Genomic DNA, 14,174 nt, shown 5'->3' with positions numbered 1-14,174 from the left:
AGAATTCGTCGTAGGTATACTATGGCGCGCAGTATTTTGGCTGTGGGCAGCCCTGAACCCAAACAAAATATTGAATAACGTGTCAGTGACGATGATCTCCCCATCTTATTAGAAGAGGCCACATGTTTTCCTGCTGCGCGGTCGACAATGCTATGACATCATCAGTCCTCTTCATTCTGAACCATAAAGCTTTTCTTTGCCTTTCTTTATTTGCTGCTACTGGCAAACGTCGTTATCCGAGCTACAGTACCGCCACAAGGTTGGGAAGGGAATAGAGCACGCTTCGCGTCGATTCCTGGCGTCACAATGCAAAAAAAAAAAAAGAAGAAGGCCGCGATGAAGCCCGCAGTATAGAAAACTTACACTACTGTTGGTCTGCACTCGCAATGGACAGGATAGAGAGATCGACGACTCTGGTGCACTAATTCATATTTCTTTCGGTACTGCCATACTGGGCCGTCCACAGTGCCAAAGTACTGCAGGCTGTAGCACCCAAGACGATTTTGTTTAGGGAAAAACATTTGTTCAGTCAATAATTTGACTTAGGGTCCTCAATTTCCGAATTGCAATGTTTCCTCTATAATATCTATTTAAGCACTTATTTCAGATACCAATTTAATATAGCGTGGACTGAACGGAAAAGGGACCCAAGAGCCACATCGCCAGACTGCATGTTTAGCGACGTCAGCTCCGATCATGAGCTCACCGCACGAGCACACGGCGAGTGGTTTAGCGACCACTGAGCGAATTAAAAATTTTAGCCCGCACATTCGTGCAATTATTACGTAGGATGTTGATAAAGCTGCAGCCGACAATTCTGCGGCACTACACATCTGGTAGTTGGCGTACATGAGCTCTAGCTGCTGGTTACCGGAGCATTCTTTACCATTTGCGCACAGTCAAGCCGGCGGAAAGAGGGGGCTCTTCAGACATATATGACACCCCACACCCCTAAATGGCGCCTGGCATCCAGGGCCCACGGCTCTCAACTCCCCCCCCCCCCCCCCCCCCGTTACTACGCTACTGCGTATAATTACATTCCCATAATATGCGTTTGAGTCAGGCACGTACCCAGAATGTTCTTTCGGGAGTGGGGGGGAGGCAAACCAAGGTAACTTTTCTATGCAAATAAGGGGGGTTACTTTACTAGTAAACATATGAATAACGCCCACCGTTCCCCATAAATACGCGTAAACCCGCAAAAGAGAAATGAAATAGGGTGTATCTCACAGATACGCCTGTGAGATACACCTCTACTTTACTTGGCAAACAAGGAACCACTTCAAATGGACTCGCGCAGGAAAGAAGCGCAGGAAGAACAGTGCCAAGAACAAGTAAACAAGCGAAATTGTAAAATAAAGATTGCTGTAGTAGAATACAACTACAGCAATCAAACCTCATGGTTTGATTGCTGCTGCTGGCTTGATTTGCAACAAAGTGAACCTCATGGTTCACTTTGTCAAACGCTTTAGAGAAGTCGAGAAATATACAGTCTGTTCAAAAACCAGAATCTAAATTGGCATGTAGGGCATTAGTGAAGAGGATAAGCTGAGTGTCACAGGAGAAGTTTTTACGGAATCCATGCTGCATAGCTGTGAAGAAGTATCTATTTTCAAGAAAATTAACCAGATGCGTGTATATTATATGCTCCATAACTTTGCATGGTACAGATGTAAGTGAAGTAAGTCTATAGTTCTGTGGATCATGGGTTGGTCCAGTTTTGTGAATGGGGATTACTTTGCCAATTTTCCAATCATACGGTAAGGTGCCAGAGTTGTAAGATTGTGAGTAAATGCATTCTAGTAGGATTGAACAGTACTCCGCTGTGTTTTGTAAGAATATAGTGTTAATTTCATCTACCCCACATGATGCTTTAGGTTTTAAGTTTTGTACTATGGCTTTGATACCAGTTGAGTCGAAAACGATGGGATCCATAACATGGTAGTTAGTTGATTTTATCTCGGGCATCGGATCAGGGGTCTGAGGTGAAGAGAATGACTGAGTGAAGGTATTGTTAAGCACAGTAGAACACAATAGGTCAGGTACTGGGTCCCCAGAAGTTGTTAGCAATGATATTCCAGTTTTATGGTTGTTTCCTCTTATGGCTTCCCAGAAGCGCTTTGGATTAGTCTTCAATAAATTTGGAAGTGTACAATTAAGGAATGAAAATTTGGCTGACCTTAGGGCTTTTCCTGTCGATAGCATTTCCTGTCAGCAATGCTATCATGCTGATAACACGCGTGCCGTTCGTTACTGGAAAGTACCGGGCTCGCAGCGTTAAAGAAAGGAAACGCATCAAGGCAGATGACGATTATCGTTGTGTGGCAGAAGGGGCACTCCAAAGGGTGTAAACTGTTCTTAGAGTGCAGGTTGAGCTAACTTGAGGGGAACTACCGTGAGCTTCGTCTCAGGCGTTGGTTTGCCGTCTCTTACGTCAACTAGTAACTGGCCGCTCAGACGCGGCTGGGTGGCCCAGGCGATACTGGACGGCACTAGCTCCTCGACGCTTCTCAGCAGATAATATAGGCTCAGCTCCTAGACAGCTTAGCACGGTCTAAAACCTGCGTTTAAATAACTTCTCCTTTCCCTAGTTCCCTGTCTCGGGAAACGGCAGATATTGGGGACGATCCAATCAAGTTCACCCAATTCTATCGCGGCTCCTCCTAAGGCATTGGCCGCGCCCCTTTTAATCGCACGCGTAATGCGAAGACGTGGGATCGTTCCCCACCTACGGCAACTTGTTTTTTTTTTCATCCACTTTCATTTAGATTAATTTATCATTTATTTAATTAAATTAGCAAGTACAAGCAATTTCTCCTACGTTTGCCTTGGTGTCTTTGCTTGTTGGAAGTGGTTCTTGAAGGGGAAACGAAAGGTTCACGCTATTTTCTGCAGCCCTTGCGAGAGCATCGCCAACAGGGGTGGAGGGAGATAGTTGGAACAAAGGAGATAGGATAGTAGGGGGCTAAAGTGGGGCCCCTCGGTTAGCCTCCCCCCCCCCCCTTCTTCTAGTACATACACTGTCCGCAATTCGTGGACACGGGATTGCACAGAGGCACCACATATTAGGCAGTTTTAGTGTTGGGGACGCAAGCGGCTTGCGTACGCAAGAACTAGGGGCGACGTTACTGCGCATGCGCAGACCGCTACGTCTACTTGCGTCCTTGGGTGGTTGGAGCGGCCGAAAACATCGCTGCCCCTAAGAGGTCACGTTACCCACGTGACTCTTGCGGTGTAGGAGAACTTGCGAGCAGCTAGCGGGTAGATAATGTAATAAATCTTTCGCCAAGTGTCGACAGACGTCGTTTTTTATATACATTGGAGAGGTTTAGCATGTCCGGTATGCGGATAAACGCAGTTGGGGCGTTAGGGCGGAGCTATAAAGGGGAGCGTCTTGCAGGGTGCATCCACCTGGCGGCGTAGAGCTAAAACTGACAAAATCAGCTAATATTGCTGTAACCAAGTCTATTCTACTTCGCTGCTGGTGTAAGTTATCGGCACTGGCTTAACTGTGTTGCTGCCAAAAATTTACACCCGCAGCAAAGTAAAATACACTTGGTTACTGCAATATGAGCTCTTTTTGTCTGTTTGAGCTTTGCGCCACCAGGTGGCAGCACTATGCAGGCCGCTCTAGTTCATGGCTCCGCCCCAACGCCCCAGCCTACGTTTACCCGATTCCCGGACGCTGTACACCTCTCTATTAACTGCTTCTAATAAAAAGAGTTTAATGTACTTTACTTCATATGCTTCATTTCATATTTTATAACATGATAACGCAGCAACGACCAGACGTTGGTGGTGCTTCGAGCGCATGCGACCTCATTGCGGTTTGCGTTTGGGGCCGCTAACCTATAACACGTTTCTGCTTGCGTACGCAAACGCAAACGCACCCAGGCGCTTGGGGCCCCAACGCCTTGCGTCCCCAATACTAAAACTCTCTATTTCGGGGTATTCGCACCCCTGCCGTCTTAGCAAGCTTCTCAATGCACGCGCGGGGCACAGGTGTTCCTACAAAAAGCTGTCGGGGCGTCACGGTCGCGCCAACAACAAAAAACAATCTCTAAACCTGCCTTCGACTTTTTTTTCGGCCGCTTGCCCAAGTGGCCGGCAATAACCGTCTTGCTCGCCGGTTCCTCTTTCCACGACCTTTTGGCGCCCGTTGATCGGTGCTTCGCCGAGTTGTTGCGGCTTAGGGTAACGTTAGGGCAAGAAATCCGCAAAGCCCATCGACTACCTAATTCAGGTTGTAGAAAATGAAGGAACAAAAGGGTTATTGGCTTAGTTACACTGCTCCAGTACGGAAGCCCACTACCCGCTGCGGTTACTTAGTGGCTGTGGTGTTGGGCTGCTGAGCATGGGGTCACGGGATCGAATCCCGGCCACGGCGGCCGCATTTCCATGGAGGCGAAATGCGAAAGCACATGTGCACTTAGATTTAGGTGCACGTTAAGAAACCCCAAATGGTCCAAATTTCCGGAGTCCCCCCACTACGGCGTGCCTCATAATCAGGTCGTGGTTTCGGCACGTAAAGCCCCATAGTTTTTCTTCTTGTTTTTAACGGAAGCCCACTTCATGCAGGAGCCAGTTAAACGTCCAAGTGCTCATCAGGACCCTCTGTCCTCACTCTCGAAAGGTATCCGCTTTTAATACCGTCGTCTTCCCTAGGTGAGTCGACTAGGGAATCTGAAGACTGTACAGTATACAGATCACTATCGTCGACTCCGTTGCGATACCGCGCCCATGCTCGCAATAACCCGCAGTAACTCCGCCTCCGAAGAGACTGGTTTGAGATATGTGGCAAGAAAGCAACCTGCGCCTGTTACGTCGTCGACATTGTTACCCTCTTTTTCATCCTTCGCTCAGGCTGCAAGGTAAAGGGCGGGGTTAGGCTTGAAGGCCTTTTGTGGGATCCGTCAAGAGTCGGTGTCCACGCTGCGTTGACCTCTGGATAGGCGCTGATGGATGGGTGGTGGTTTGAATCGTGGCAGTCATCCGCTTAACGCCTTTGTGGTGTTGAGATGTAACAGAGTATATAGAAGACCTCATAGTAGGAGGCAGTTAATTTTCACAGCGTGTGTCTCCTCGCCCCATCAAGAATCTGGCGTCTGTCGGTGGTGTAATCTTCCTTCATGAAATAGTTTTATACTTCGCTATCACTAATACTCCTTCGCCTTTCCGGAGAAACTGCAGCATCTCTCTCTCTCTCTCTCTCTTATTTTTTCCCCCTGTGAGTGCGAATATAACCCTATTGCAAAACCCAATACCCAGTGTCCAGTGCCATGCCAGATTATGGGCCCAGTGTCGTGCGCGCTAGATGCTGGGGTGCTGGGCAGGCACTGCATCTGGGAGGCGCTGGTGCAAAACACAGCTGTAGAGCGTGAAATACGCGGTGCCTGGCCACCGCATATATACATATATATATCTTCTTTAAATACAGGAAGCAACAGAGAGCGTTTTAATGCAATAATAAAAAAAAAGCAGATCCCACGCACTGTGGGAATCGATGTAAGCGAAGCTTTCCGTGCTGGATGCTTTGATTGACTATAATTAGCGGTGATGTTGACGGCTAAAGCTTAATTTCTTCAACATTTTGTCTAACACGAGAGTGGCAAGTTGATGTTTAACGTTACCTTGCGGGCACCACTGCTGTTTGTCTGCGTAGTACACAGAACACACAGGGAGAGGTGATGGCTTGAGGCGTTGTTGTGCGCCATATTTTCTAGCCTCTTGAGAGGGATGAGCGTTGTCATTGCCTCACATGGTACATTGCATCGGGGCATATAATTGTGCTTTTGGCATGTGCAGCCTCATAATCCAATTCAAGTTTAATACTTATGCAAGTATGAAACTTGAATTGGATTATGGGGCTGCACGTGCCAAAAGCACAATTGGATTATGAGGCACGCCGTAGTGGCGGACTCCGTATTAATTTTGACACCGTGATGTCCTTTAACGTGTCCCGAAATCTAAGCGCACGTGCGTTTTCTATTTCATCCTCGTCGAAATGCGGCTGCCGCGGTTGGGATCAAATCCGCGACCTCTATCAATGCCGCAAAGCTAACGCGGCGGGCACAGAAGTGTTGACTTGACGGTCGACAGCTTCCGTCGTGTTGTCCTGCACCCTGCGGTGCGCTTTAATCCGCCATGTTCATGGCGCGACGGCGCATACGCCCTGTCACGAATCGTTTTGGAAGGGTCGCGCACGTGGCCGCGCGCCGTATAGTTCCCCCGAAAAAAAAAAAAAAGCGCTCGGACGCGCGCTGCTGCCAACACTCGTGCTGTGTACCGCGTTTAACCTATTGGTAGCTGGACGTCGGTGCGGTGCCGAAAACGTGTGTAGCGTAAGACTGCAACTTCGCTTTAAAACAGAAAGCGGCCAGGGCTTCGTCCGAGTTGTCCGGACTGCACCGTGAGCCAGGTAGTTGCCGCCTTTCACTGATGGCTACCAAATTCCACGAAAAACCGGTGCGTTACACTTGGGCGACACTTAAGTACATCGCGTTCTTGACGAAGTCATCTTGCAGCGTCAGTCTTCACTTGCCGGTGGCAGCGCGTGCCTTACACGTGGGTCGATACGAGACCGACAAGGCGCTCGTGCCAACGATTGACCGACTATTGTGCGTCACTGAAACGATTTTATCACACCAGGTCGACAACGACGCAACCGACGAACGCGAGTTGTAATGCGACGGGCTTTCTTGTCGACGGCACCGGCAAAATCAGCGTGCCGACCATCATTCGACCGAACCCCGCGCGATCGGCCGTCGAGCCGACAACACGATAGCGACAGCGTTTTCGCCTGTATTTGTAATTAATCGTACTCAAGATGAGTAAAACACGCCTAACAAGTTGAAATGCGCAGGCTTCAACCCCCTCAAGCCGTGCCCATGAAGTTTGAGCCAATGGCGATCATGTTCAGCGAAGGTTAAGCCTGGCGCCGTCGAGTTCGTGTACCCGCTACCGGCGCACCTGAACTGGAATGTAAGCAGTTAGGTCAAACGAAACTGCTTTAGTAGCTCAGTTCTGGCCTTAGCAATTTGAAATCACCTACACTTCATGCAGACGAGCTACAACAAATGATTGAGGACCTTAACAGAGAGAGTGTAAGAGTGGAGTTGAAGACAGAAGACAAAGAGAGTGATGAATTAATGAACAGAGATTCCACAGCCACCTTAATTCTAAACAAGGAAAGTAGGAAGATACCTACAAAGAAAGGAGTCAGTCAAGGAGACACAATCTCTCCAATGCTATTCACTGCGTGCTTGGAAGAAATATTCAAGCTATTGAACTGGGGATGCTTAGGAGTAAGTATCAACGGCAAATATCAGCAACCTTTGGTTTGCTGATGACACTGTTATATTCAGCAACAATGCAGAGGAGTTACAAAAAATGATTGAGGACCTTAACAGAGAGTGTAAGAGTGGTGTTGAAGATTAATATGCAGAAGACAAAGATAATGATGAATAGCCGGGTAAAGGAACAAGAGTTCAGGACCGCCAGTGGGTCTCTAATGTCTGTGAAGGAGTACGTTTACCTAGGTCAATTAATCACAGGGAACCCTGATCATGAGAAGGAAATTCATAGAAGAATAAAAATGGGTTGGATTGCATACGGCAGACATTGTCAGCTCCTGACTGGAAGCTTACCATTATCATTGAAAAGGAAGGTGCACAATCAGTGCATTTTACCAGTGCTGACATATGGGGCAGAGACTTGGAGACTGACAAAGATGCCTGAGATACCGCGCAAAAAGCGATGGAACGAAGATTGCTAGGCATAACGTTGAGAGACAGAAAGAGAGCAGTTTGGATCAGACAGCAAACGGGTATAGACGATATTCTATTTGACATCAAGAGAAAAAAATGGAGCTGGGCAAGTCATCTAATGCACGTGTTAGATAACCGTTGGACCATTAAGGTTACAGAATGGGTACCAAGAGAAGGGAAACGCAGTCGAGGACGGCAGAAGACTAGGTGGAGCGATGAATTTAGGAAACTCGCGGGCTCTAGTTGGAATCAGTTGGCGCAGGAGTAATTGAAGATCGCAGGAAGAGGCCCTCGTCATGCAGGGGACATAAAACAGGCTGATGATGATGATGATGACACTTCATTTTGCACGGCGCGTACACCCTGTGTACGTCACCGTATCTGTAGGCTGTCGATAGCACTCGCTACGTACATGGGGGGGGTCTGTACGTGTTGCTTTGCCGACACATTTCTCAATTTCAGAGATGCGCTGTTTGCCTCTGCGTCAAACGGCAAACAAGAAACGGTGCATTCGGTATGCAGTAGCATGAACAACCACCTCGCTCAGTTATACCAACGCCGTGTGAGCGATGGCATCCACGCGTTTTCGCGAGAGAACACGGCCCATAAATGAGCACTTATGCGAGCACGGTGTTCTCTAATAATGCTCCATGGCACACGCAAACTGTAAGTACGATGAAGTTAAAGAAAAGAGAGAATCAGTAATTAATTAACACCCCTTAATATATGTATCTGGATCGCAGTTGCCGTCGTGTAAGTGGTTCGGTCGCTCATACTGACTCGTTTCAGGGTGGAACACGACACATATGCGCAGGTATGTATGTTTTGCTATGTTTTGACATTATTTTATATCAGCGGTGCACCTTTTCTACTATATTTGACGATAACAACGATCTGCGGCTGTACATGTCGATGTAAACAAATGCAGCGCTTTCGTAAATCCGACGAAGACTTCTTGAATATGCGAAATGTCTTCTTCTTCGCGATTTGGGAGAGGGAAAATACGCTCAATTCTGCAGCCCATATGGGAGCATGGCGCAGCGTACTGGGAAGGGGGGCGGGGAATGAAAGATGAGAGGATAGAGGAGGAAAGGGAGAGTAGGTTTCAGGCAGCAGACGTCAGCATGTGTAAAAAGAATTCAAGGAGCGAGCACCAAGTGCACAAGTCAGCGACAAATTCCAAGGCAGCCGTGTTGGCAAACGGAACTCGACATGCCTTTATCGCTCCGCACTGTTTGCAGAAAAGCGCACTCAGGCTTGCTGACCCAGGAGTCGGTGAGTGCTACATTGCTTCCAGGAACGACATGCTGTCCCGGAGAAGCCATTAGTTATGATTCGCGATCCACGAAACGCACAATCGACGCGCACTCAACGTGGGCGCAGGTACACAAATCAAACCAGCCAAAGCCCCGGCACCCTTCCTAAACGTTTTCAGCGGCGTGCGGCAGAGAGCAGCACAAGAAAATGAAAAAAAGGCGGATTAATGCTGCTCTGCTTCTGCACGGCCTGCGTAAGTTGCCCGCTTGACATATTTGCATGGCGTTAATTTTTTTAGAAATAGCAGCAAAGTACTGTAGCGTACCTTGAACTTAAGCTTATCCTGTTACCCCGTAACCACTGTCGTATAGTAGTGGGGTTTCCTTCTCAAGTCACTTCCCCCTCCCCTCTCTTGTATGGGAACTGACTCTTCTCACTCTCCTTCTGCTCTTCTCTACAATTCTATCTGCGTCCCCTCTGGCCTCGCACGTTAGTAGAAAGGGAAGCGCTGCAGTTTCTGCAAGGCTTCTGAGAGGAGTCACGGATAAGTACAACTGTCAAGCGGCTAATGTGGGGATGGCCAGGGAGCTCCAGAGGGCATTGTGCTCATTCGACACGGTGGGATTAAAACGCGTTTCTAGTATCGTCTCTCCTCTCTACTGGCGCCTTTTCATCGGGTGAGGAGGAAAGGGCGCGTGGCGAGCCTTTCCTCCTCTCTGGCTTGTGCTATCCGGCGCGAAGCTGCTTTAACTCCCCCTCTCCCCTCCCCTACGACGCTGCGCCGTGCTCCCTAAAGGGCTGCAGAATATAGCGTCTTTTCCCCTTCTTATAATCACGCACGTGGTGTCACGCACGTGGTGAGCGTCACCGTCACACACTCAAATACTACGCACACGGTGGTTGTAATTCGAACGCGCACAAACGCAACACCGGCGAATTTTGCATAGTTCATCTTAATTGACCAATTAAGCGGAATGTAAAAAGATGCTCTAAGGATCGACACATGAAGACAACCCATATGCCATTAGTTTCAGTCAGCTTCGGCTAAACACTTTAAAATACTTGGCAAAAGTTACGTGAAAGATCCTGTATATTTGTGGCCAGTCTGTATATTTGCAGCTACCAAGGCAAGGATCATATTTTTCTTCTGCTCATTAGAGAAAGACGTACATGGCCACTGGGACCAAACAATACACACTTTTAATCCTTTTCACTGACTTTGTCAATTCGGTTTTGTGGTGATAGGTTTTGTGGCAAAAAAAAGATTTAAAAAATAAAGATCCGTGCGCTTTACGCTAGGACAACATATATCACGGCTTCTTTCAATCTAACACCAAACGCGACGTGTTACTGCAGCCGGGGTGCGGCAGATAAGGAACTAGTTCGATCACGATGTTTTTCTTTATTTCCCTTATTTCGTTCTGGCTAACTCAGAGGAAGCTTGTTCGAGGGCGCTGCATTATGATGCGGTTGGGAGCGCAGTCACGTGGGAATTTTCATATTTCGCGGGGTTTATTTATTAGGCGGAAAAATATTAGTAAGCAATTAATGCGTCGCTGAATGTACCGCAATTAGATGCCCTTGGCTGCAGTGGCGTAGCTAAGTCGTCTGGCACCCGGGGTTTGCATGACAAAGTTTGTGCGCCCAAAGATACGATTGAAGCTGCGGTTGTTGTGTAAACGGCAAGGCGTTCGTAACGGTTGGGAGAGAGGGAAAGCGGTTTGGTGCTGACGGTTTGTTATTTTACGAAATAAGCGGATTAGAGCAATCTTTCTGCGTGACGCCAGTGGCGTAGCTAGGTCGTCTGGCACCCGGGGCCCTTAGCTCTTCTGTCACCCCCCCCCCCCCCCCCATCCGGGTGTAGTTGAGGAAGGCGAGGGTATCGACAATTTTCGGGTGTCTTCAGACGTATATGACTACCCCCCCCCCCCCCCCCCCCCGTTGCTACGCCACTGCGTGACGCTAATGAGTATAAGGACAGAGAAGATTAAATATTGGTACTACTGGAATGACGGCTGTAGTCTTTGGCGATGAAACGGGCAACACGATTTTGAACACGTTCAAGAGCGGTGATTAGATAAGTTTGATGAGGTAACCAAATTGATGACGCGTATTCAAGTTGAGGACGGAGGAATGTTAGATGTGCTGGTGATTTGGTCGAAGTAGAAGCCCCGTAAAGGTTTCGTTTAAGGTAGCCGAAGGCGCGTAACGCCTGTGCTGTGAAGGTACTTGTAAGACGTTGTACGTGGCGTAGTTAGATGCTGGATCTGATTTCTTGCGGGTAGTCAGTTTGAGATTAGGGACTTGACCTTGCTGTTATTTTGTGGCCCAGTTTAGGCTACTACAGCAAAGCGCAGTACGAGCTCACACCTGCTGTATCGGACAATAAGCGGAAACGAAGCACGCAGGTGGATTCCGCGAAGAGGGGACGCGGGAAGCACCCACGCGTGGAGAGAAAACGGATTAGTGGCTGCGCTGTAGAAAAGGCACTAGATCTGCACCCTCGCTCGGAACAAAGGGGCAGACGGCGCGAGCTGAAGGGGAGCGTTTGGGGAGACGGGCGTGAAGTGAAAAGGTAGGGGCGCTTGCGAAATGTCCCGTCGACCTTGTCGGTCACGGAAATTGGGCGACGCGACACTGCCCAGCCGGTTTGATGTTTGGTATCCGCGTGCGCCTTGTGAGAATGCCCGTGAAAACAGCGGTAGCTTTAAAATCACTTAGCCGGCTACGACCGATCGATGCTTTTGTGTGCGATCGCCATCGGGTCCATTTCAAGCGAACCGGCACACAGCTGCACGGGAGACAGTTTTCTCAGTACTGGCAGGGCAGCCCGCTGTCCGGCAGATATGCAGTCGTGGTTTCATGAAAACATTCTCGGGGGGGGGGGGGGGGGGGGCAGCTTGCATGGCGGCCGCTTGCAGGTGAAAACTGGAGGACATCACGGGCCGATATTCGCAGCCCAACGTAGGGGAGAGGGAGACGGCACGCGTCTTTGAGAAATCCTATCCCTTGGCGTGTTGTAAAGAGTGCCACTGTTTCCACCAATGCCATGTTCGGCACGAAAGAGGTTGTGCTATTTTTTACAATGATGTGAACTCGCATGTCCCTCTCAAAGGTCAAGGTCCAGTTGACCGCAGAAATGTCAAGATGGAGTGCTGAAAACCGGAGACATCTCTGGCAACCCTTCTAGGAATTTGGCAGTTTGTTGAAATCCCGTTCTCCGAACCTGATCGGAGTCGAAGCATGGAGACTGCCAGTGAGTGGCCCTAAATGTAATGTCCCCCGTATCGTTTTCGGTTTCTGAAGGGAGGGAGTTACGGTGCTGGGCGCCGGTGGTCGCATTTCAAAGCTGCTGGTTTGGCGGTGAAGCATCCTTGTCCAGAAGGACCATCTGGCACAACAGCGCCCAATGAGGTACTACAGTTATCTTCAACGACCACACCAGATCTACAAATATATCTTCGTGTATTTGAGGCATACCCTTAATTTAGTTGCTTTATTTTTGTCCTTATAACAGTGCACTGGATAACTTAAAGAAGTCGTTTATAATACAGAAGCTGCTTAGTTGAGCGGACGTACAGTTGGTAACGGCATTATATTAAGGTATATGACGTGCAAGATTAGCGCAACATGCTTTGAAGTGAAGCTTTCTTTGCCTCTTCGACTTTCCCGCCACTACTGCTGCTGCTGCTGTCAGGCACACCGCGTCGGGGGCGGGGGGGCGAAATAGAAAACGCACGTGCACTTAGATTTCGGGACACCTTAAAGAACATCACGGTGTCAAAATTAATGCGGAGTCCGCCACTACGCTGTCCTTGATAATCCAGTTGTGGTTTTGGCACGTACAGCCCCATAATCCAATTCAAGTTTAATACTTCTGCCATGATGCGATGTGCCATGTGAGGCAATGACTATGCTCAACCCACTCAGACGTTATGAAATATGGCGCACAACAACGCCTCAAGCAAACGCCTCTCCCTGTGTATTCTATGTACTACGCAGACAAACAACGCACGTGCACTTAAATTTCGGGACACATTAAAGAACATCACGGTGTCAAAATTAATGCGGAGTCCGCCACTACGTTCTCCTTGATAATCCAGTTGTGGTTTTGGCACGTACAGCCCCATAATCCAATTCAAGTTTAATACTTCTGCCATGATGCGATGTGCCATGTGAGGCAATGACTATGCTCAACCCACTCAGACGTTATGAAATATGGCGCACAACAACGGCCCCATCCCCAATACGCTGCGCCGTGCTTCCATATATGGGCTGCAGAATTAAGCGTACTTTCCCTCTCCCAAATCACGAAGAAGAAGAGTCTGCCTAGGCACAACAGAGGAGGTTTCTTAACTCGTGTTGTATGCGTTTGTTTCCTATGCCGGCATTTCGGAGCTAGTGCGGTCTAGTTTGTTTACGCTCCGCCGCTGATTGCCCGCGCGGTGTGGCAGTGGACACCGACGCCCCATTTGGTGATCGCTGTGTCTGATGGGGCAAGGTTCTTACTAGTGTTATAAGTCGCGGGCCGCTTTTTTAGCCGCGACGATAGATTGTATTTTTACAAGCACTGCTCCAGGAGGGCACATGTAACCGGCAAACGGAAGCCTCAGGAGAGCACCTGAGGCTATATTAAAGCAGGTGGCGCAGGATCTCCGGGGCACCCAAGCGATAGCGGGGGGATCAAAGCTGGAAGCAAGGTGGCCCGTGGGTTGGGGCCGCGGTGGCCAGTGCCAGGGGGCGGTCGCATAAAAAATTGGCTCTTCGCGACAGCGGAGCCAATTTTATATACTCCCCTATCTTATACTCCCCTGGCACGCGCAGGCCTCTGCGAGCCACAACTCACAGACCAGTCCGCGTTCTAGCTTTGATGTCCCTGTTGCCGCTTTTGTGTCCTGGAGGCGCCGCCAATAATGCAAAATAATTACTCATTGTTTTAATTAGTAAAAAAACACGAATGAATAAATATAATTGCGTCGAGCCGCTAACTTGCGATGCTGAGTTCAGCACTACCGCGCCCCGCGACTTATGCCGGCACGCCTATGGACAAGCGCATACAACACACGCTATGAAACTCCTCCGTAGTGCCAGGCAGAGTCGTATATTCAGGAAGCAAAAGTCCCCACATTTCCTCTCTCGCACCCACTCTTA

The sequence above is a fragment of the Dermacentor albipictus genome, chromosome 1 (genome assembly GCF_038994185.2).
Source record: "Dermacentor albipictus isolate Rhodes 1998 colony chromosome 1, USDA_Dalb.pri_finalv2, whole genome shotgun sequence".
NCBI classification, from domain to species: domain Eukaryota; kingdom Metazoa; phylum Arthropoda; class Arachnida; order Ixodida; family Ixodidae; genus Dermacentor; species Dermacentor albipictus.
This window is presented reverse-complemented; position numbering follows the sequence as displayed.